The sequence below is a fragment of the Schistocerca americana genome, chromosome 1 (assembly GCF_021461395.2).
Source record: "Schistocerca americana isolate TAMUIC-IGC-003095 chromosome 1, iqSchAmer2.1, whole genome shotgun sequence".
NCBI lineage: Eukaryota > Metazoa > Arthropoda > Insecta > Orthoptera > Acrididae > Schistocerca > Schistocerca americana.
The window spans coordinates 285,958,858-285,983,659 of record NC_060119.1 but is presented as its reverse complement, the minus strand read 5'-3'; the positions used below and the strand labels follow the sequence as shown (position 1 = coordinate 285,983,659).

The 24,802-nt window shown below is 40.3% G+C and overlaps 1 long non-coding RNA gene across 2 annotated transcripts; it reads left to right on the top strand.

Moving 5' to 3' along the window:
* Positions 1–592: 592 nt before the first annotated feature.
* Positions 593–24,446, top strand: LOC124622041. 2 transcript variants are annotated; one of them, XR_006980593.1, is made up of 5 exons: positions 593–666; positions 7,414–7,474; positions 8,251–8,755; positions 8,931–9,045; positions 24,352–24,446. It is a non-coding gene; the product is annotated as an uncharacterized LOC124622041 (long non-coding RNA). The 2 variants fall into 2 exon arrangements; XR_006980594.1 differs by lacking the exon at positions 593–666 and adding an exon at positions 2,128–2,341.
* The last annotated feature ends 356 nt before the right edge of the window (positions 24,447–24,802 follow it).

Below are 24,802 nucleotides of genomic sequence, written 5' to 3'. Positions count from 1 at the left end.
ACACCATTAAAATCACACCTCTTGACGCACACGAGAAAAGCACGAAACACAACACTGACGTGGCACACTGATGTTGATCAATACAGAGGATCTGCCAGGTTCAAGGAGATGAGGGAGACCTGAAGAAGGGAGGGAGGGGAAGTTCCACAAAAACGGGTGGTTTCTATTTATTTCAATGAATTCACTTACAAACTCTCGAGAACACTGACGAGTATCAGCCATTTTAATGCCCTGTGCGCTCAAATACAAACACTAGATTGAGCTAACAGCTGTTTCGCGCCAGATTTGCGACGATCTCCTGTCCACACGCTCCAACTTGTCTGCGCAGATGTGGTTTGAACCCACAGATTTGAGAGGTTTCGCTCAAGCCTCCAGCTCCAACTTCCAGGTTTGCACACACCTCAGGTTGGTGCAAATCTTCTGTCCACACGCAACAATCTGTCTGCGCAGATGTGATGTGCGCAGACATTTGCGCAGAGAGATCGTTGCGTGTGGACGGGCCTGTAGATGTATATATCGATGTCTCATATTTCGCGATACTATCGTTTATGGAATTGTGCTTTCTTTCCTGTTTTCTCCTTTTCCTCTCTCGTTCTCCTTGGATGTGAAGTGGTACTTTTGTTATCTTACTGAAAAGCGGTTTTTTGTGATTTATTTGTTGTGAGGGTAAGTGAGTTTTCATTTTTTCTGTGTTTAACCAACAATATTTTGAACGTCCCTCGTTTCTGTTGTGATTGACTTCTTGTAAATACTTCGAACATAAGTATTGTAAGGTAACTAGTATAAAAAGCGGTTTAGTTGGAACACGTTTTACCTTCCATAGCTAAATATCAGTTATAACGATTTTAAAAGAATGATGGCTTCTCACGGTTTTCCTGTATTTTGAAATAATACTTCATATAAATAATTGTGATACCTGATTGTAGGCCAACATGCTGCGTGAATGATGTATCTTAATAAACCTGCAGCACAGACTGTCGCAGTGCAGGGAGAAAAGTTGTAAGATATTCAGATTGGAGCTTTTGTGTCATTGAGGCTGCTTACGAAATTTTTGCTCCGAGCTAATGCATTAGGAATGCTGAAATCGTGTAGTCTAATGTTTTAGTTTTGGCAACGGAATAAATTCTACAGTAGTTTAATAAATTGATGCACCCTCCCCCCACCCACTCAAATGCGTGGTAAGACGGATCTGTAGCATATTTCGTGGTGTTTGTCGCATAATTTGCAATGAAATACTCGTCGCCGACATCTCTGTTAGCCAAATGTGTTAGAAAATTTACCGAGCTGGTTTGGTTACTGTCACTAGCACTTGAACACCGAGCTACTAGTTTTTCTATAGGTCAGTTTGTTACTGCAACATTTTATTTACATTCCTTGCTTCGCCAACTTAAACTAAGTAATGCGTGTCTTCTTCCTTCTTTTTAATTAAACTTATTCTTAGTGCTCGGTGTTTAATACTTTTTTTTCCAGAAGTATTATTTAACAAAGACAGTCAGCTTTGGTAAATGGATACAAAAGTTTTGGTCATGTTTTAAATAGTTCTCACTTTGTAGTGTCTCAGTCTGTAGCAGACGTACATGCTTTAGTGTTGAGATGTTAGTTCAGTAGTTTGGGTGGTACAAGGTGTCACAGGCAGTCTGCAAGAGTGCTACCTTGGTATCTAGGGCATAGACTTCTTACTCGTTCCATGATTTTGTACCTAAATGATTGTGATTCTTTAAAGTGGTGGGTTTAGCATTGCCAAGTACAATGGGAAATACTGTGGATTTAGCTCTCATTGCGCACATTAATTTGGGTGGCGGTCTAAGACGCTGCAGTCACTGTGTGGCTGGTCCCGGCGGACGTTCAAGTCCTCCCATGGGCATGGATGTGAGTGTTTGTCCTTAGGATAATTTAGGTTAGTAGTGTGTAAACTTACGAACTGATGACCTTAGCAGTTAAGTTCCATAAGATTTCACACACATTTGATTTTTTTTTGCTCTTCATGGGAAATTGTGCTGCTGCTTTAGTGCAGTGGCAGTTTTGGTGTTCCACTGAATCAAGGAGGGTGTAAACCTACACAGAATGTGGCAGAAATAGGTTCAAATCTCTCCTTTGTTCTCTCATACAGATGCTGCACAATATACTCATGATAGTTTATCTTTGGCCCAAGGAAGAAGAATGCCTGTGGTGGATTGCTGGAGCTACATACAATTTTATATTGCCGAGAAATTGTAAATCCTTAAAAAAGGGATGTAATATTTAGGTCTGTTCATCTAGGCTTCATCAGTGGACACAAATGAAAGTTGAAGAGAGAATCTGTACCATGCAGTAGAAAGGAGAGCAAATGAAAAGTTACAAGGTGAAAAAGATGTTTAGAAGCTGGCACCTTCTAGATCCCTGTTTAGATTAGATTAATACTAGTTCCATGGATCGTGAATACGATATTTCGTAATGATGTGGAACGAGTCAAATTTTCCAATACATGACATAATTAAGTTAATGCAACAACTTTTTTATTTTTTTGTTTTTAAATTTTTTTAATAATTTTTTTGTTTGGTTTTTCTTTTTTTCTTAATTTATATCTAAAAATTCCTCTATGGAGTAGAAGGAGTTGTCATTCAGAAATCTTTTAATTTCTTCTAAAATACTTGTTGGTTATCTGTCAGACTTTTGATAGTATTTGGTAAATGACCAAAGACTTTAGTGGCAGTATAATTCACCCCTTTCTGTGCCAAAGTTAGATTTAATCTTGAATAGTGAAGATCATCCTTTCTCCTAGTATTGTAGTTACGCACACTGCTATTACTTTTAATTGGCTTTGTTTGTTAATAACAAAATTTCATAACAGTATATATACTGAGAAGCTACTGTGAATCTCCCTAGATCCTTAAATAAATGTCTGCAGGATGATCTTGGGTGGACTCCAGCTATTATTCTGATTACACGCTTTTGTGCAATAAATATGTTATCCCTCAGTGATGAAGTACCCCAAAATATGATGCCATATGCAAGCAATGAGTAAAAATAGGCATAATGAGCTAATTTACTAAGATGTTTATCACCAAAATTTGCAATGACCCTTATTGCATAAGTAGCTGAACTCAAAACGTTTCAGCAGATCATCAATGTGTTTCTTCCAATTTAATCTCTCATCAATGGACACACCTAAAAATTTTGAATATTCTACCTTAGCTATAAGCTTCTGATTAAGGTCTATATTTATTAATGGTGTCATACCATTTACTGTACGGAACTGTATTTATTGTCTTATCAAAATTCAGTGAGAGTCCATTTACAAGGAACCACTTAGTAATTTTCTGAAAGACATTATTGACAATTTCATCAGTTAATTCTTGTTTGTCAGGTGTGATTACTATACTTGTATCATCAGCAAAGAGAACTAACTTTGCCTCTTCATGAATATAGAATGGCAAGTCATTAATATATATTAAGAACAACAAAGGACCCAAGACCGACCCTTGTGGAACCCCATTCTTGATAGTTCCCCAGTTTGAGGAATGTGCTGATCTTTGCATATTATGAGAACTGCTTATTTCAAGCTATATGCAACATAGTCTGAGCTATAAATTTATCTGTGAAGTTGGTATGGCTGCATAACATGTTAAGCTGGGAAGCCAAAGATAAGACTTGAGAGACAAGACATGTAGCTTAACTGTTCAATGAAGAATGTTACTGTAGCTAAGAATCTCAAACTTGATCATCTTCATCACAAATTTTGGCACACCCATGACTTATGGGGCTGCTAAAGGTCATTACTACATACCTAAAGCTAAGAAGTTGTGAAATTACCTCTAACATACATAGGATTCTACATATGAAATTTGAACAGAATCAATGATGATAGGGTGGGGATTACGTAATAGTGTGTGTGTGTCCTATTTGAAAGAGACATATTTTTCAACCATCGTATGTATCAACCTCCATAAAGTGCTGGCAGCCAATGAAAAGTAATCTCTTGCTTTGAGTAACAGATGTTTGAGTAACAGATGACCATTCATGATGTGCTTTCCTCAAGATTGCATCATTGCTTATACAATGGCAATAGACTATTGACAGATGAACCAGATGTCCTATCATTGGCAACATATTGAAACACAGAAATGTCAAAAATGTTGCCCACTCTGTATGATCTTCCTTCAGACGTGATGCATGTTGCAGCTGTCAACACTTGATTTGTTTGTTGTTGAAGTTTGAAGGCATACCAACACATGCCTATTATAGGTAGCCTTTTCTTTCAGTCTTTCTCAGTGTAGGTTAAACATCCAATTTGATGGAGAAAAAGGAACATTTCAGAATGTGTACTGTACTGTTTACTTTTACTAGTTAACTTACAGTGAACCATCTAATGATGCATTTTTAATGTAGGCATCTCCACAAACTATATGTTTAGTAGTATCATGACGTGCAACATTCAGAGCATACATTTTAGCTCTCTGTTGTAACTGTTGTGTTCAATGAAAATTGTGTGCTTATAACAAAGAATTTTTTGGTTTGTGGTATTGGATCCCCCTCCCACCGCCGCCCAACTGAAATCTTGGGTCTGGTGATAGGCTGATCTTTAGTGCAGCCTAGGTCTAGGTTAAGTTGAAAGGTGACAATTTGGTTGAGAGTCAGAGAAGCTAATGAATGTGAAAGACAAATAATGGCGGGGGGGGATTCAACATGTAACTTTTCTCCTGTGTATGCAATAAATATGTTTAATGTGAATGATAACAAAAGCAAACACACTATCTTACCTTGGATGTAGAGTTGTAGACAGGAATGCTGTAGAAGTAACTCCAGGTGTGCCCCAGATAGGTGGATTGATACACTTCTTATTCATATTCTATATTACTGTATCCTGGCAGACTGTTCATTGTAATCTCAGGCTTTTTACCGGTGACGGTGTTAGTTATAGTGAAGTACAGTCTGAAAAAAGATGAAATAAATACCGTGTCAGAATGTGATAAGATTACAAAATTGTTCTAAGATTGGCAAATAGTTTCAAATGTTCAGAATGGTGAAATTGTTCAATTCGCAAAATGAAAACAAGAAATATCCTTTGATTACATCAGGATACGAATTTGGAATATCCACTTGGGCTCAGTTGTAGGTAAACCAGTTCAGTTCATTGGTGGGACAAAATGCAGATAGGCTGCAAAGGAGACTACTTACAAATCACTTGTGCATCCCATGATAGAATATTGTTAAAGTGTGTGGGAAGCATACCGAACAGGACTAACAGGGGACATTGAATGTGTGAGTGTATACAAAGCAAGGTGGTACAGATGGTCACAGGTTTGTTTCACTCTAGGAGGCTGTCAGAGAAATGTTGAAATATATGATTTGGCAGCCACTTGAAATAAATACAGTGTCAGAATACGATAAGATTACAAAATTGATTGATAGACGCCAATTATCCTGGGAAAACCAACTGAAAAAGTTTCTAGAACCAGTATTATGGGAAAAAATCTAGAGATAGGTTTCATTCCCCTACATATCACTCCTATTGGGACTGTGAAAATGAGATTAGACTAATTCAGGTACCTCTAGAGGTATTTACATAGTCACTCTTTTCCACGCCTTGTCCGTGATGTGACTGAGAAGAAACCCTAACATTTTGTACAATGTTAAGTATTTGACAGATGGTCTAAAAGAAAACACATTTGTGGAATAGCGCCTGATTGAATTATGCTATTTAGTGTTGATAATGGACAGTTCTCATCTAAAGCAACTTTAAGGATAAAAGACAACAGATATTCTGGTATGAGAATAGATTTTAGTGCTATTTATATTCAGGATTTCAACTGTTAATTTTCTTTGTGTAACTTCTAAGCCGTGTTTACACTTAATTCCGAAATATGTTTTTGGTCACAACATTGTTTCAACCCAAGTTATAACGTGTTTCTAACCAAGTTTCTTGTTTGCGCCCTGTCAACATTAAGTAACACACATTTTTACATATCTGGTCACATTGTCTGCTATACTGAACTGAAGCAAACCTTTCCCATTGTGTGTTCATGTTGAGAGGTATGCTATGACAAATGAAAAGGATAAAGTTTGATATTTGGTGCTGCATTGATAATAGTCAGTGGTGTATGGAAAAGATGTAGCAATTGTTAGTGATAAAAAGCACAAGATGTGGCAGGAATGACATGCTGTGCGAGCCGAATTTAGAAGACTTACATTTTTCGTAACTCCACTACAATGCTAGGTGGTGACCTGAATTTGAGTGTGTAGTGAATACGGTAGGGACACAAATATGGGGAGAGCAATTCCTGTGAAACAGACTGCTGTTACTCTTCAGTTTTTGGCAAATGAGAGATTCCTGTAAAAGCTTTCTAGGTCCTATATTTATTTCATATTTCAAAACCACCCATATCTTATAGTACCCACAGTTTGTGAAGCTTTGTCTGAAGGTTTGAGAGATTATGTTGTCATTCAGTTATGTTACTGACTGAAACATATCCTATTGATCAGAGTTTTATATGTAGATTAACATTGCAGTCACTTTCATTTGACTGATGAAGTTGTCTATTTGTAAGGAATGCAACCATCTAGACTTGGACCTACTGCATGCCGATTACAGTAACTCACCATGATTTGCCAAACCCAATTTCTTTCTCTGCAATGTCACTGGTGGTTCATGCAAATGTGGCAGGATCTGCAGTTTGTATGGTTGTAAGTGCTCTGATAGTAGTGGCAGGAAATTTTACAATTGAAAAGGGTCATTTAGAATTAGCTGCTTTCCGTTTCCACTTGACAGCCTGTCGTATGCTGATATTGGGTGCCAAGGAAGGAATTTGGATGGAGATGTATTTAAGTATGCTTCTGTAAGATATCTCAAAAAATATTGGACTTGTGACATCATGGGTGCTGACCTGGAGGGAAAAATTTCCTGGCAGATCCGTTTCCATCTCAGGAAACATCATAAAGCCATATCTGGGAAGACACAAGACGCAAAAGAAAGAATTTTTAACTATGATTGTCAGCAGACCACTCCTGCCAAAAATCAGCTATTTGCCATCAGACTGTCTAGGGCAAGAACGGTTGTAGAAGATACATCTGTATTATGGCCTCATTATATCATGTCTTCTGAAAATGAATATTGTTGCAGCCTCGGAAGGTAAAAACTATCTCAGCAGTGTGTGTCTGCGGATGCAGCTGTGGAACACTGTTTTTTCTTAACAGCATATTACAAACATAGATAGTCTCATGGTAACTGAAAAATGTGTCAATCATTGTTGTAAAAGGTGTTTCAAACTAAGTGTGATCATTATGTTACAAGGAAATATGAAACTATTAACAATATTTGCTGTAGCTTACCAGCTGAGAATAGAAATATAATTTGTCTTAAATAAATGTGCTCATGTTGTGGCATAAGTGCAATTACTCCTAGACAATGTCTTTTAATTGGCTTTTCTGTTACAGGTGGCTTGTGCAGCACAATCTCTCAGCATGGCAGTGAATACACAATGTCCCGGGAGGAATGGTAAATATTCATGAATATTACAGGCATATTCATTTGAAGCACAAAATAAAAAGGAAACTTCGTATGGGCATATTCTTCATTGTGGATGGTTTCAGAGATGTAACACATTTAATGCCCAGGGTAGTTATAATTAAAATTCTCTTTACTTGACCCATTATAGATGGAAAAATATTTGTTGTTTGGGTACCAACTTTATGTAAATGACATTAAGGTTCTGCACTGTAGGAGTTACGGTGTTAGTTGTTTTAGTGTCATGACTTGCTGTTAGGGCCAGTATTAAGGTGTGTGGCAGTTCAGCAAATTACCCCTTTTTACACAGTCGTACAATTTCCTGTAGATTCAACCAGAATCCTTTCTCAGGATCCTTCTCTAATTACGCACAAGCTACAGTTTCTATTGGAGTTCAGTGCTCAGTCCCTTACTCTGTGAATACGGAGAGATCCTCCTCCTGCCAAAGGATTTAAGAACAGGTTTTGGAAATTTGAATTGACTGGCTTTTTGGGAATTGCTCCATGGGGAGGCCGATGGTCAGTTGTGCCACAAATGATTGAAGAAGTTAATGTTGTCATGGCTGAGAATGCTGGACCTGAAGTGTGCGATCTTAAATCAGTGCATGAGATGTGTCAAGACAGCTGAAGGTTTCATGTGCCACCATTCAGAAACTACTTTGAACAATTGTGAAATGGTATCTATACAAAACGAACTTCATATTACCCACAAACTTCTGCTACATGATGCTGACATTAGAGTAAAAGTTGCTTTTATGTTTCTTGCAGGGATTGAAGATGACAATGGAATGTTTTGTGGAGTGATGGGCACTTTATGCTCTTTGAACAATCATAGTTATCGCGTTTGGGGATCGTCGCTGCCAACGAACATTCATGAAGTTTACCTCCATAGTGCATGTGTCACTGTGTGCAGTGGCTTCACACAACAGTTCTTTGAAGAACTTGGACCCCAAGGACCAAGCAGCATGAACTGCACACATTACTGTGATATGCTTCGCCAGCATGTAATCCCTGCTCTATGGAAGAGAGGATGTGGACTAGACTGGTTGGATACATGATGTTCCACCTCGCATTGCTTGGAAGGTCGCTCGGTCAATCCGTGTTTGGAAAAAATTAAATCATTGCATAATCATTCCAAACTTCATGGCTGTCAAGATCACCAGATTTGAACCTGTGTGATTTCTGGCTGCAGGGTTACCTGAAGGACAGCGTTTATCAATGGAATACTTGAGTATCAGATCTTCCACCTGGGATGCACTGTACAATCAATCAAGTAAGTTTTTTTTTTTTTTTACCTTTATTTCAGACACCACTCATTTTGATATGATGAAAATTGTGGGACACAATCTGAAAAGAGTGATAGAAATAATGTTTTCTGACTGAGAAACATGAATTAACGAGTAGTTATATTAATTGCCAATGGTTTGTAAGCAACTTATTCATTGCAGGGTAAACCCAGTTGACGAATGGCCATGATAACTGTATTCAAACATGTGAAGCATCTTGGTGATTCGAGGGCAAAATCAGAGGAAGAATGGCTATGACATTTACATAGTTAAACAAGTAAGTTTTCTTCAGTGTGTAACGAGTAACACAAAATTTTGTGTAGACTATGATGAAAAGCTTACATACACAACTGGGAAATAATGACAGGAATATTTCTTAGATGAGTGAATAATAGGGTGGTCACAAGAAATTATTATTCAGATGTTTATTGTGGAACCACAAAAACTTTCCAGTTGCATAGAAAATGTTGACAGTTTCACCACAGCTTTATGAAATCGTCAATCTATGCCTTGAAAGGGACAGGTTTTGTAAAATTGGTATTTCTAGCAAAAAGTCTGCTTTTCTGTCATGAAACAAGAAATTCTTCCTAGAACCTGATGAACGTTACTCATCTTGCAGGAAATTTCAGTGTATTGAAACTTTATTTTCATCACTTTTCTGTTAAATATTTTAAATTTAGCAGCTTTCATGTAGGGTCATGCTACATTCTGGCACTAAAGTGAATTAGGAAATCCAGTATTAGGACGGCCAGAACATAGACATCGATTCTCCCAAATCTGATACAAGTGTACTGACAAATGCTCTACCATATTAGATTTAAACCTAATGTAAAATACTTGTTTGCTCGTTCATACATACAGGGTACAAGTTAGCTTCGTAAATGAAAAATATTTAAACGTTGTTGATGGCAGCTCTTAACACTTCAACCACTGCACACACCACACACAACTGCAGATGTGCCAGGCACTTAAATGTGATTTGCAGAGTATCCATATAGATGCATGTATAGATAGACCACAACTGTGATCCCACAGTTCTGTTACATCTCAATGCTTGACTCTGCTCGGTTGAGACTTAGCACCCATATGATGCATGAGTTACTGTACTCAGGGATATAAGATATTAGTACTACGTACTACAGATATTGTGCGTACTGTAGTGTTACAAGTATTCTGCCATAATATTTTTTGTCCTGAATTGATCTCTACTGAGAATTCTGTAACTAATCTCTAATTTTATATTGTGCAATATTTTTAACTGCCTTTTTAAGAATATATATTTTAGTTACCTATTTTGTCTTTGAGGCATTCTGTTACACAGTTTTAGGTGATTATGGAAAATTCTGTGGCTCCATAAACTTTCCCAGTGTAGTAATTGTTTGTATTCATATCGGGTCTCCAGCTGGAACATCTCGTAATCTGGACACACTATTTTGGCTGTCCACCTGGCCTCCATCTTCAGGTGAGTAGGTTGTAGCACTATCTTGCCGGAACTGAAATCAGACACGGTGGCGGCTCCTTTACACACAAACCGTGGGTTTTCCACATGTGCGCAGACATAACTGCCCTCTAGTGACAGGCACAACAGCAGACCAGCGGTGAGAGCTCGTGGAAACGATAAACCCATATCAAACACTATTGACAGTTTTTGAAGACCAAGACAAGGCCCGTAGTTTCTTAATGTCAAACAGAACAGGGTTCCAACTCATACATAAAGGGTACCCCTTATCTCTGTTTATTATTGTCAGAGCGAGGTATCAATGGCTTCTTTCACTGCACAGTCCCAATACTGCGACGCAGGGACAGCCACTTGTCTCATCATACATTTTATATCCTTCACTGGAACATCCGCCAGTGCAGATTTCTCTGGCTGAAATAAACTTATGTAGCGATGAAGCTCCATGCAGTGATTTGTGGAAAAAAATTGTTCAAATGGCTCTGAGCACTATGGGACTTAACATCTCAGGTCATCAGTCCCCTAGAACTTAGAACTCCTTAAACCTAACTAACCTAAGGACATCACACACATCCATGCCCGAGGCAGGATTCGAACCTGTGATCGTAGTGGTCGCGTGGTTCCAGACTGAAGCGCCTAGAACCGCTTGGCCACCAGCGGCCGGCAATGATTGTGGACCTTACAAATTGTTTGTCAAGAATGTTGTAGACTCCAGGCTTTCTCAAACCCTAATTGTCCTTCACTGAGCCCAATAGGGCTCTGATCTCAGCTGGTGGTTGGAATACACTTTTAACATTAAATTTCTTGAAAATTCTGCTTATTTTTGAAGATATGCTCCCCGCAAAAGGTAGGAATGCCACCGATTTGCTTGTATCTTCTATTGGTTCCGGCGAAGGTCCTAGATTGTTTCCTAGATTATTTTAATTTTTCTGCATCCCAATATTAAGTTCATTGTGGAAGCTGAAAAGATGGAAAACTGATGTTTTTAGATGTTTTGGGCTACAGCAGGGATGATGGGACATTAGGACATAGTGTTTATAGTAAGCCCGCACATACGGACTGGTATCTTCGTGGATCATGTCATCCATTGTACCAGCACAATGGGGTCCTACGTACATTGGCAAAAAGAGCTTACACCATCACAGGTGCGGATAGTTTTGACACAACAACTGGACCTTTTAAAGGCTGTGTTTAAGCAGAATGGTTATACTGACAGATCCGTCATGGTCTACAGAGTGGACCTTCGCAGAAACCAACAGAAGAAGCAAGCGATTCCTATCTTTTGCGGGGAGCATATGTTCATAAAGGGGTAGAATTTGAAAGAAATTTAATATTAAAAGTGTGTTCCACCCCGCTGCTAAGAAGGATCATTTTGGTTTGAGAAAGCCTGGAATTACAAGATTCACTGCCATTGCAGGAAAGACTATATTGGACAAATGATTCATAGGGTCCAGGATTGTTGCATGGAGCGTCATCGCCACATAAGTTTATTTCAGACTGAAAAATCTACAATGGCAGAACATCGTCTTACTGAAGGACGTAAAATGTTGTACGCTGAGACACAAGTGGTTGTCCATGTGTCGCGGTATTGGGATTGTGTAGTGAAAGAAGCCATTGAAATCTGGCTATGTGACAATTATATAAAAAGAGATAAGGGATATCCTTTAAGTAAGGGGTGGAACCCTGTTCTGTTTGACATTAAGAAACGTGTCAATAGTGTTTGATATAGATTTGTTTCCATGAGCTTTGACCACCGGTGCACTGTTGTACCTGTTGCTAGAGAGCGTTATGTTCGCGTATGCATAGTGGACCCACAGCCGGTGTATAAAGGAGCTGCAATGGTGTTTTTTATTTCAGTTCTGATGAGATAGTGCGACAGCCTACTCACCTGAAGATGAAGATGGCAGCCAGGTGGACTGCTGAAATGTTGTGTCCTGATCACAAGATGATCTGACTAGAGATGTGACATATATACAATAGAAAATGTCATTTGAGGTTTTAAATTTAAGTTCAAACTGGCTATTGTTCTGTTACTATGTGGATAACTATATATCAGAGGGAAACATTCCACGTGGGAAAAATATATCTAAAAACAAAGATGATGTGACTTACCAAACAAGAGCGCTGACACGTCGATAGACACACAAACATACGCACAAAATTCAAGCTTTCGCAACCAACGGTTGCTTCGTCAGGAAAGAGGGAAGGACAGGGAAAGACGAAAGGATGTGGGTTTTAAGGGAGAGGGTAAGGAGTCATTCCAATCCCGGTAGCGGAAAGACTTACCTTAGGGGGAAAAAAAGGACAAGTATGTCTACAATATGTGTGTGTGTGTGTGTGTGTGTGTGTGTGTGTGTGTGTGTGTGTGTGTGCGTGCGTGCGTGCGTGTGTGTGCGTGCTCGGGCGTGTGTGTGTGTGTGTGTGTGTGTGTGTGTGTGTGTGTGCGCGCGCGCGCGCGGGCGCGTGGGTGTTTGTGTTGTGTGCGCTTATACCTGTCCTTTTTCCCCCCTAAGGTAAGTTTTTTCGCTCCTGGGATTGGAATGACTCCTTACCAGCTCCCTTAAAAGCCACATCCTTTCTTGTTTCCCTCTCCTTCCCGGCTGCGAAAGCTTGAATTTTGTGTGTATGTTTGTGTGTCTATCAACATGCCAGCACTTTCCTTTGGTAAGTTACATCATCTTCAGCGGATGTACACAGTTGGTGTTGTTAAGCCGCATACACACTGAGCCTGAAACATGTTTACAAAGCATGTTTCCGGCAGCTTGATGTGGACACCATTTGGAAACATGTTTCGAAACACAGAAACATCTATCCGTAGCAGTGTCGGTACAGATCAAAGGAAACAGTGTTTCAGGCTAACTACCGCTTGTCACCGCTGCACTGCGCTAGCGTGCGTGCGTGCGTGCGTGCGTGCGTGCGTGCGTGTGTGTGTGTGTGTGTGTGTGTGTGTGTGGTCAACTGTTAAGTGGTGTTGTGTTTACTGTAGTGTCGTTTTCACTTTATTTTTCTAAAAAAATGGAGTGTTCAAGGCAACAAATTGTTGATTTAATTGCCATGTACCAGGGAGAAGATTGCTTATGGAATGTCCGGAGCAAGGAATATAAAAACACTGTTAAAAAACACGATGCACTTGCGACAATTGCAGCAGCTTTTGGCACGGGCAAGGGAAGTGTAGAGAAGCGATACGATCGCTTGTGGTTGCTCATAGGCGCGAGAAAAGAAAATTTATTTCCAGCAGACCATCTGGTAGTGGTACAGACACTGCATGACTTGAACTGGTTCGGCTATTGGCTGCTGCAGTTCTTGGACGGTGTACACGAGCCGAAGGAGACAACAGATACTGTGGAAAATGAGGGACAAGAATTATGCTTTTTTTGTCTTTATTTGTATTTTATAGTACACAGTCACATACACCCATAGTTATTTTCTCACGGTACACTTCCTTGTGGGCTTAAAAAATAATTAGCAAATTCATCTCGAATTTGTTTATTCATGGAAGCAGCTTTCCTTGGTATATTCTGTGCTGAAATGAAAACTGATGCAGTGTCATCTTGTCTCCACATGCCTGGAATCATCTCACCGGTTTGTAAATCGTAGGAATCGAAGCTTCCATTTGGGGTGTACTGGTTCCTCACCTCAGCATTTCGCCTTAAAAAATTGTGGAGACACACAGCTGTAAGTGTGATAGCTTTTGCCTTTTCCGGTTGTAACAACATAGGTTTTCTAAACACTAAAAACTGAAGCCATAATGCTGAAAGTGTTCTCAATAGCCATTCTGGCCCTTGAAAGTCTGTAATTAAAAACTCTCTCTTTTGAACCTTTAACATGTTTCCCCGGGTAGGGTTTCATAATGTTTTCCTGTAAGGGAAAAGCATCGTCTGCTACAAAATGTATGGTAGGGCCTTGGAGCCACCTGGTAAGCATTCAGCTTGTGGCGAGTTAAGTTTCTTTTTGTTAATTAACTCATTTATGCTCGCGTTTTTGAACACACCACCATCTGATGTTCTGCCTTGGTAGCTGATATCTGCGTACAAAAAGTTGTAGCTGGCATCGACGACAGCAGACAGCACAGTGCTGAATGAACCTTATAATTACAATATTCGCTTCCACTACCAACAGGGCACTGTAGCACAATATGTTTCCCATCAATTGCTCCGACACAATGGGGGAACTGAAGAATCTGTGAGAATAAACATGCTGTTTCACTCCAGTCGTTTTCAGTCGCAGGTATCTGAAAGAAAGAAATTTGATTTCAGGTTTTCGTACATTCGCCAGAGGGCATAAACGAAGATTAAGAGGTTGTGGCTGGACCTTCCAGTCCTCCTCCACGAAAAATTAGAAGGATGGGCGAGAAAAAAGATATGCAGCAACCCTACAAGATTGTGTCTCAATTATTAACTAATGTGCTGCAAAAACAAGAAGAGAACAAGAACAATGAATGTAGTACGTATGGGCAGTATGTGGCATCAGTTTTACGGAAATTGCCAGAGTTAGAAAGAGCAAAAACAATGACTTTGCTTAATGATGTGTTAATGAAACAGCATGTAGCGTATTAGGAAAATGAGCAGTCGACAAGGGGTATGAATGTGGCAGGGCCATCATCATCATCAAGTAATAATGCCCCTGTTACATTTACGAGTTATGAAGACAGTGACAACGCAATTGAAGAAGTTGTGTTTGATGAGATATGTAGTGTAATTGAGAAATAATAACACTTCGAAAATGTGCTTATTTAACGATGTTTTTCATTCACTTATCTTTACATTATCCTTCAGTACTTCCACCAGAGCTCCACATACTTCAGGCACTACTTGAGATATTGCTTGTTTCGAAATGCGAAATAAATACACAAGGCTCTGAAATCAATCTCCGGTTGCCAGGAAACGAAGAGTAACTGCAAGCCTTTGGTTGACTGAAATAGCTTTCCTGAAATTCGTGTTTTAACAAATGGTGATATCATATTTGCCAGATATTCAAAATCGGTAGGTGAGATCCGAGTGAAGTTGCGGAAGCCAGAGCCGTCTTCCATACTCAGCTCACGTAGCAGGTTATTTCCGCCAGTTCTTCTATAGAATGTTTTTCTCCACCAACGACGAGGACGCCTTTCATTTTGTTTGTGTAAACCCTCTAGTATTAATAATGCAGCACCACATATCATTATTGTTTCTTCGACATCAGACATAACGCAGCAGCAGACGATACGAACACAATAACACAAGGAGCACTGCAGACAGCGTGAACACACAATGAGAAATGTTTGCCGCCAGTGTGGACGGAAACAGAGACCAGAAACAAAGTCGGAAACATTTGCGAAACATCACAGAAAACGTTTCCAACAGAAACATGTTTCCAGTGGAAGTGTGTACGCAGCTTTAGATAAAGATACCCAGGTTTTTAAACAGTTTCTTATGAAGTACCTGAGTACTGCAGTTTGTTCATGTTTCCTGCATTTAGTCCTGTGAAAAGAATTCAGGAAGTATGTATTGAGTACACTATAAGGCATTGCATGTTTTACACTCTGTTTTTTGTACCTTAAAAACAGTTTAAATGGGGATGTTTTCATAAGTAAACACAACAACATTTAAACCAAAAGAGAAGCAATAAGAGGAAAAATAGACAAAGGTAGATGTAAAAATAAGTTTATAGATATAGGTTAATGCTAACATTTATTACATTAATATTATTTAAATTTTTGAGCTGAGGTTGGTAATAGCTTTTACAATAATGGCATATGTTTAGCAGGAGAGTATCCATTGAAACACAACTTGTAAGAGGAGCAGCCCTGGTTATTCATCTACCTTCTCTTGCTATTTGGTCTTAATTTTACCTCCATTTTAGCTATTTCATTCACTGTTTTTTATCTTTCAAATAATGTTCTCACACCACTCTGGACTACTATTGAAAGTCCTGTATCTTTTTAAATCTCTCCCAAACTTAAATTTTGAGAAGAATAAACTACTTTGTCCAAAAAACATATTTACTTGTTTAGCATTGTTTTCCTTTCACTTACATAGCATCAGTCATTATTATTTTCTATGTCAGCCTGAAACTTGTTGACTTTGACAATGACTTGTCTTCAGTGTACCTGTATTTAACCATTATTTTTCAAAATTATAAGTCTTGATTCAGAGCTGAAGTGGGTTTGGAGTTGTTGAACCATATTTTCACATAAATATTGATTACAAATAAACGAACACATTCAGTACTTCTTGTCTGGATAACTTAATGAATACTGTTAATTGAAAAGTTTGTGCCATAGATGCTTTTACTGTGTCTCTTGATCAGTTATATTCTTACTTCACCTATCTTAATGTAGATATTGTTTCAGTAATCATGCCTTCAGCACTGTGACTTATTTCGAGACCTGTTTTCTCTGGAAAAGTAGTTTTCCTATTTTACTGCATTGCCTCTGCTCCCTTTGATGTACTGCTGTAGTCAGATTCAGGCAGTTTGCACAGGTTGAGGCTTGGATGAGGATTGCATTCTTGCTGGTTCCAAGTGACAGTTGTGGTAGATGCATACATGTGATTTGCACTTTAAGAAAGCCTGTATCCTACAAGTTACGGTATAGAACCTTTCATTGATCACCGCCATCACTGATGGCAGCTTTCAACAAATGGAATAAAAATTTGGTAAATAAGTCACTACAATCAAGTTTTTGCTTATATTGTCTGAGAGATTCACAGCAGAACACTCAAAACACTACTGACAACTCATTGGCTGCCTTAGATGTGTGATGTAGGTGCGCAGAACAAGCCAAAACTCAATGGCCATAGTTTGTGGCTCCAACTTAGTGCTTGGTATAGGCTTCAGTTCTAAAAATAAAATTTAAGTTTTAATTAATGTAAAACTATCTGCCTACTTAGTACCCAAAAACATGAAATATATGAATGAAACATCCCCCCTTGATTGTAGCAATCTGAACTTTCCTTTTTGTTGTTCATTTACTATAAATTTCCTGCCATTGCTTACCATCTACATCTATACTCTGCAAGCCACTGTGTGGTGTGTCGCAGAGGGTACTTTTTGAATAACTATCACTTCTTACCTTTCCTGATAGTCACAAATGGTTCACAGGAGAAACAATTCCTGGTAAGCAGTGTGAGTTTGAACCAATCTGTTATTACATTCATGGTCTGTTCTTGAGAGAAAATTACTGGGAAGCAATAGTTTGACTCATTTAGGAATGTACACTTCCAGAAATTTAACAGTAAAAATCGCTTTGTGGTGCAGAATTCCTCTCTTGTAGCATCCATCACTAGTGTTGAATGAGAGTTTCTGTGATGTTTTTGCATATATCAAAACCTGCTGCTCTCCTTCGGATCTTCTCTATCTATCCTATTGGGTATGGATCTCGAACTGATAAGCGAGGTGCAAATGTTGGTCAAACAAGTGTTATGTAACGTAATTCCTTTGTGGTTGGGATACACTTCCTGAGAAGTCTTCCAATGAATAGGGTATTTGCCTTACTTAATAATTAGTTTTATGTTATTGTTAAACTTCAAATTGCTCTCTATGCCTACTCATTGATATTCTAAGAATTCGGTTGCTTCTGGTAATTTTTCTTCAACTGAGTAATCGTACAATACTGTCCACCCACGGTAGCTGAGTGGTCAGCACGACGGAATGTCATTCCTGCGGGCTCGGATTCGATTCCCGACTGTGTCGGACATTTTCTCCACTCAGGAATTGGGTGTTGTGTTGTCCTAATAATCATTATTTCGTCCCATCAATGCACAAGTCGCTGAAGTGACTTCTTTTAGTTCAATAGACTCAGGATATGTACGAGGGCCGTTCAGAAAGTAACCTCCGGTTGATTTAAAAAAATACACCAAGTTAAATAAAATTATTTTAATATATACATCTTACAACTACATCTTTGCACTATTTTTCTACATAGTCTCCATAGCGATTGAGGCACTTATCGTATCTCTTCACAAGCTTTGAAATTCCTTCTGCATAAAAATCACCCGCTTGTGCCTGGAGCCAGCCTGTGACCGCATCTTTGAGCTCTTCGTCGTCATCAAACCGCTGTGACCCGAGCCATTTCTTCAAATGCATGAAGAGGTGATAATCACTTGGCGCCAGGTCTGGGCTGTAAGGTGGATGGTTGATAACGTCCCACTTGAAGGACTCAAGAAGGGCTGTTGTTCTGTGAGCAGAGTGAGGATGGGCGTTATCGTGCAAAAAAACGATACCGGAAGTCAGCATACCACGGCGTTTGTTTTGTATAGCCCGTCGTAACTTTTTTATTGTTTCACAGTACACGTCTTGATTAATGGTCGTACCACGTTCCATGAATTCAACCAACAACACCCCTTTGGCATCCCAAAACACCGTTGCCATCAGTTTTCTGGCAGAAAAATCTTGCAAGGCTTTTCTTGGTTTGGTAGGCGAATTTGAATGTGCCCACATCTTTGATCGTTCTTTTGTCTCAGGGTTCACGTACTTAATCCAGGTTTCGTCACCGGTCACGATTCTGTTTAACAATGGTTCTCCTTCGTCCTCATAACGTGACAGAAAGTCTAATGCAGAGGCCATTCTTTGAGTTTTGTGGTGGTCGGTAAGAATTTTGGGCACCCATCGTGCACAGAACTTACGGTAACCCAATCTTGCTGTCACTATCTCGTACAAGCTGTCACTATCTCGTACAAGAGAGTCTTAGAAATCTGTGGAAAACCAGTAGACAACTCCGACATTGAGAAACATCGATTTTCACGGACTTTTGCATCAACTGTCTGAACGAGTTCGTCAGTCACCAATGATGGTCTACCACTCCTCTCTTCATCATGAACGTTTTCTCGTCCACTTTTAAATAAACGTACCCATTCACGGACAACTCCTTCACTCATAACTCTTGGTCCGTACACGGCACAAAGCTCACGATGAATAGCTGCTGCAGAATATCCTTTGGCTGTAAAAAACCTTATGACAGCACGCACTTCACATTTGGCGGGGTTTTCTATTGCAGCACACATTTCAAACTGCCACAAAAACTAAACTAGTGCAGGTACGATGTTCACTCGACCACGGCTTGATGCCGACTGACCTGTTGAGTGCGGGAACGCACAGATGGCGTCGCTACTCCCCCCACAACCCGCACTGTGACCAATCGGAGGTTACTTTCTGAACCGCCCTCGTATGTTATTACTCCCTGAAAATTTGAATACTCTACTCAAAGTGGTTTCTGACATTTAATGAAAAACGCAATGGAAAATATAAATTTTCAGGAATGGCTTCTAAAGTTTCAAAAGACTGTAACTCACTTAATATATATGCTTAATTTTATTTTTAGTCACTCAGAAGCACCCTGCACCATACTGTATATCATTCTCATACTGTATATCATTCTCTTGACCTTTTCTTCTTTCTGGACTCCTTAGTGGCCAAATGTGCTGCATATTCTGCTTTATCAATGTGAACCTTGTCCATCTGTTCAAGTTCTCTGATGCAGTTTTGTCCAGGATTAATTCCCATAGGCTGTAGCACTTTCACCCAACCAACATTGCCATCATTAAAAGCAATAACAGCATCACTGACCCCCACTTAAGTGTCTTCATACCAAGAAAAACATATTTGGGTAAGCAAGTCCATGTAAGATTATTGAATGACTCATTGGGATTTTGAGTTTGACCATGCAGACACTTCTTCAGTAATTCAGGATTTGCCAGGTCTCTGTAAATAGGTTTTCTGACATCCATCACTGCTGCTGGGATGGAATGTTTATGGCTGTATGAACTGTTTGAGTACTGGGCATTGCGGTAATTGCAGCATGAAACAGGTCCAGGAGGTCAGAGGTGGTGTACCAGTTTTTCATCAGTTGACAGCCTGTGGAAGAAGGTAGCCCTTACTGCCTGCTTCATTTTTAACAGATCTTCAGTATTATTTCTAAAGGATATCCCATAATACTGCTGTACTTCATCAGTCATTTTGTCTGTCAGTCTGCGTGTGTGTGTGTGTGTGTGTGTGTGTGTGTGTATGTATATATATATATATATATATATAAAAACAATAGAGGGAAACATTCCACGTGGGAAAAATCCGCTCCCGGGATTGGAATGACTCCTTACCCTCTCCCTTAAAACCCACATCCTTTCGTCTTTCCCTCTCCTTCCCTCTTTCCTGATGAGGCAACAGTTTGTTGCGAAAGCTTGAATTTTGTGTGTATGTTTGTGTTTGTTTGTGTGTCTATCGACCTGCCAGCGCTTTCGTTCGGTAAGTCACCTCATCTTTGTTTATATTTTCCACGTGGAAAAATTTATCAAAAACAAAGATGATGTGACTTACCGAACGAAAGCGCTGGCAGGTCGAAAGACACACAAACATACACACAAAATTCAAGCTTTTGCAACAAACTGTTGCCTCATCAGGAAAGAGGGAAGGAGAGGGAAAGACGAAAGGATGTGGGTTTTAAGGGAGAGGGTAAGGAGTCATTCCAATCTCGGGAGTGGAAAGACTTACCTTAGGGGGAAAAACGGACGGGTATACACTCGCACGCACGCACACACATATACAGACACAAGCAGACATATTTAAAGACAAAGAGTTTGGGCAGAGATGTCAGTCGAGGCGGAAGTGCACAGGCAAAGATGTTGTTGAATGACAGGTGAGGTATGAGTGGCGGCAACTTGAAATTAGCGGAGATTGAGGCCTGGTGGGTAACGGGAAGAGAGGATATATTGAAGAGCAAGTTCCCATCTCTGGAGTTCGGATAGGTTGGTGTTGGTGGGAAGTATCCAGATAACCCGGACGGTGTAACACTGTGCCAAGATGTGCTGGCCGTGCACCAAGGCATGTTTAGCCACAGGGTGATCCTCATTACCAACAAACACTGTCTGCCTGTGTCCATTCATGCGAATGGACAGTTTGTTGCTGGTCATTCCCACATAGAATGCATCACAGTGTAGGCAGGTCAGTTGGTAAATCACGTGGGTGCTTTCACACGTGGCTCTGCCTTTGATCGTGTACATCTTCCGGGTTACAGGACTGGAGTAGGTGGTGGTGGGAGGGTGCATGGGACAGGTTTTACACCGGGGGAGGTTACGAGGGTAGGAGCCAGAGGGTAGGGAAGAAGGTTTGGGGATTTCATAGGGATGAACTAAGAGGTTACGAAGGTTAGGTGGACGGCAGAAAGACACTCTCGGTGGAGTGGGGAGGATTGCATGAAGGATGGATCTCATTTCAGGGCAGGATTTGAGGAAGTCGTATCCCTGCTGGAGAGCCACATTCAGAGTCTGACCCAGTCCTGGAAAGTATCCTGTCACAAGTGGGGCACTTTTGTGGTTCTTCTATGGGAGTTTCTGGGTTTGAGAGGATGAGGAAGTGGCTCTGGTTATTTGCTTCTGTACCAGGTCAGGAGGGTAGTTGCTGGATGCGAAAGCTGTTGTCAGGTTGTTGGTGTAATGGTTCAGGGATTCCGGACTGAAGCAGATTCATTTGCCACGAAGACCTAGGCTGTAGGGAAGGGACCGTTTGATGTGGAATGGGTGGCAGCTGTCATAATGGAGGTACTGTTGCTTGTTTGTGGGTTTGATGTGGACGGACGTGTGAAGCTGGCCATTGGACAGGTGGAGGTCAACGTCAAGGAAAGTGGCATGGGATTTCACCTGGTCCTACTCTAAATCCCATGCCACTTTCCTTGACGTTGACCTCCACCTGTCCAATGGCCAGCTTCACACGTCCGTCCACATCAAACCCACAAACAAGCAACAGTACCTCCACTATGACAGCTGCCACCCATTCCACATCAAACGGTCCCATCCCTACAGCCTAGGTCTTCGTGGCAAACGAATCTGCTCCAGTCAGGAATCCCTGAACCATTACACCAACAACCTGACAACAGCTTTCGCATCCCGCAAGTACCCTCCCAACCTGGTACAGAAGCAAATAACCAGAGCCACTTCCTCATCCTCTCAAACCCAGAAACTCCCACAGAAGAACCACAAAAGTGCCCCACTTGTGACAGGATACTTTCCGGGACTGGATCAGACTCTGAATGTGGCTCTCCAGCAGGGATACGACTTCCTCAAATCCTGCCCTGAAATGAGATCCATCCTTCATGAAATCCTCCCCACTCCACCAAGAGTGTCTTTCCGCCGTCCACCTAACCTTCGTAACCTCTTAGTTCATCCCTATGAAATCCCCAAACCTTCTTCCCTACCCTCTGGCTCCTACCCTCGTAACCGCCCCCGGTGTAAAACATGCCCCATGCACCCTCCCACCACCACCTACTCCAGTCCTGTAACCCGGAAGATGTACACGATCAAAGGCAGAGCCACGTGTGAAAGCACCCACGTGATTTACCAACTGACCTGCCTACACTGTGACGCATTCTATGTGGGAATGACCAGCAACAAACTGTCCATTCGCATGAATGGACACAGGCAGACAGTGTTTGTTGGTAATGAGGATCACCCTGTGGCTAAGCATGCCTTGGTGCACGGCCAGCACATCTTTGCACAGTGTTACACCGTCCGGGTTATCTGGATACTTCCCACCAACACCAACCTATCCGAACTCCGGAGAGGGGAACTTGCTCTTCAATATATCCTCTCTTCCCGTTACCCACCAGGCCTCAATCTCCGCTAATTTCAAGTTGCCGCCACTCATACCTCACCTGTCATTCAACAACATCTTTGCCTGTGCACTTCCGCCTCGACTGACATCTCTGCCCAAACTCTTTGCCTTTAATATGTCTGCTTGTGTCTGTATATATGTGGATGGATATGTGTGTGTGTGCGAGTGTATACCCATCCTTTTTTCCCCCTAAGATAAGTCTTTCCGCTCCCGGGATTGGAATGACTCCTTACCCTCTCCTTTAAAACCCACATCCTTTCGTCTTTCCCTCTGCTTCCCTCTTTCCTGGCGAAGCAACCGTTGGTTGCGAAAGCTAGAATTTTGTGTGTATATTTGTGTTTGTTTGTGTGTCTATCGACGTGCCAGCGCTTTCGTTTGGTAAGTCAGATCATCTTTGTTTTTTTATTTATTTATATATATATATACATATATAGTTATAACAGAGGGAAACATTCCACGTAGGAAAAATATATCTAAAAACAAAGATGATGTGACTTACCAAATGAAAGTGCTGGCAGGTCGACAGACACACAAACATACACACACAATTCAAGCTTTCGCAACAAACTGTTGCCTCATCAAGCTTGTGTCTGTATATGTGTGGATGGATATGTGTGTGTGTGCGAGTGTATACCCGTCCTGTTTTCCCCCTAAGGTAAGTCTTTCCGCTCCCGGGATTGGAATGACTCCTTACCCTCTTCCTTAAAACCCACATCCTTTCGTCTTTCCCTCTCCTTCCCTCTTTCCTGATGAGGCAACAGTTTGTTGCGAAAGCTTGAATTTTGTGTGTATGTTTGTGTTCGTTTGTGTGTCTGTCGACCTGCCAGCACCTTCATTTGGTAAGTCGCATCTCTCTCTGCCCAAACTCTTTGTCCTTAAATATGTCTGCTTGTGTCTGTATGTGTGGATGGATATGTGCGTGTGTGCGAGTGTATACCTGTCCTTTTTTCCCCCTAAGGTAAGTCTTTCCGCTCCCGGGATTGGAATGACTCCTTACCCTCTCCCTTAAAACCCACTTCCTTTCGTCTTCCCCTCTCCTTCCCTCTTTCCTGATGAGGCAACAGTTTGTTGCGAAAGCTTTAATTTTGTGTGTATGCTTGCGTTTGTTTGTGTGTCTATCGACCTGCCAGCGCTTTCGTTCGGTAAGTCACCTCATCTTTGTTTTTATATATATAGTGATTTTATTAGATCTTGTAGAAATTTTCAACCAGTGTATATTATATTTAAAACAATAAAATAAAATACTTCCCATGTGAGTTGATAAGTGATTTATTGGTTTATTCGGAAAATTGCAAATCTTATAAAGTGATAAAAATCCAAAAATGTGAAAGAAGGTGTTTTTTTTCCATTCCAACTCCCCTTAGTATTTTAAGTTGAGCTGAGGCTTTTCCATTTTATGTTCTGGGTGACCAGTGGAAATTTTTTAGTGGGCAAAGTTCACTAAAGGTGAAGTGAAAAGTGTATTTTCCCCTATATCTTATACCTAGTTAAAACGCTTACTTTAATGAATATAAATATTGATTTTTCCTTGGTTTTGTGTGTTGTTTGCAGGGCAAAACCAATGGATGAATGGCCATGATTATTGTAATTTGAAACATGTTGTCCATCTTACTAATTGGAGGCAAAATGAGTTGCGGTAATGAGTAAGTTTTCTTCTGCCTTAAATAAGCACCATGTATTTGTGTATAAACTGATGAAAACTGTGGGACACAATCAGAAAAAAATGATAGAAATATTATATTCTGAGAAAACAGTTCTTCTTGATGATCATTACTGTTTATTTTCAATGGTTTTCAAAGTTTGTTTCTTTACAGAGAAAAACCTGTGGACAAATGGACATAATGACTAAATTCACACATTATCTGATTTGTTGGAGCACATGACATAATTGTGATGAATGTGTGATTAAAAAAAGTAAGTTCTTTTTTGTAAAAGGCACCAGGTAATTATATACGACTGTGATGAAAACTGTGGGACACAGTATTATGTGGAGCACTTCCGG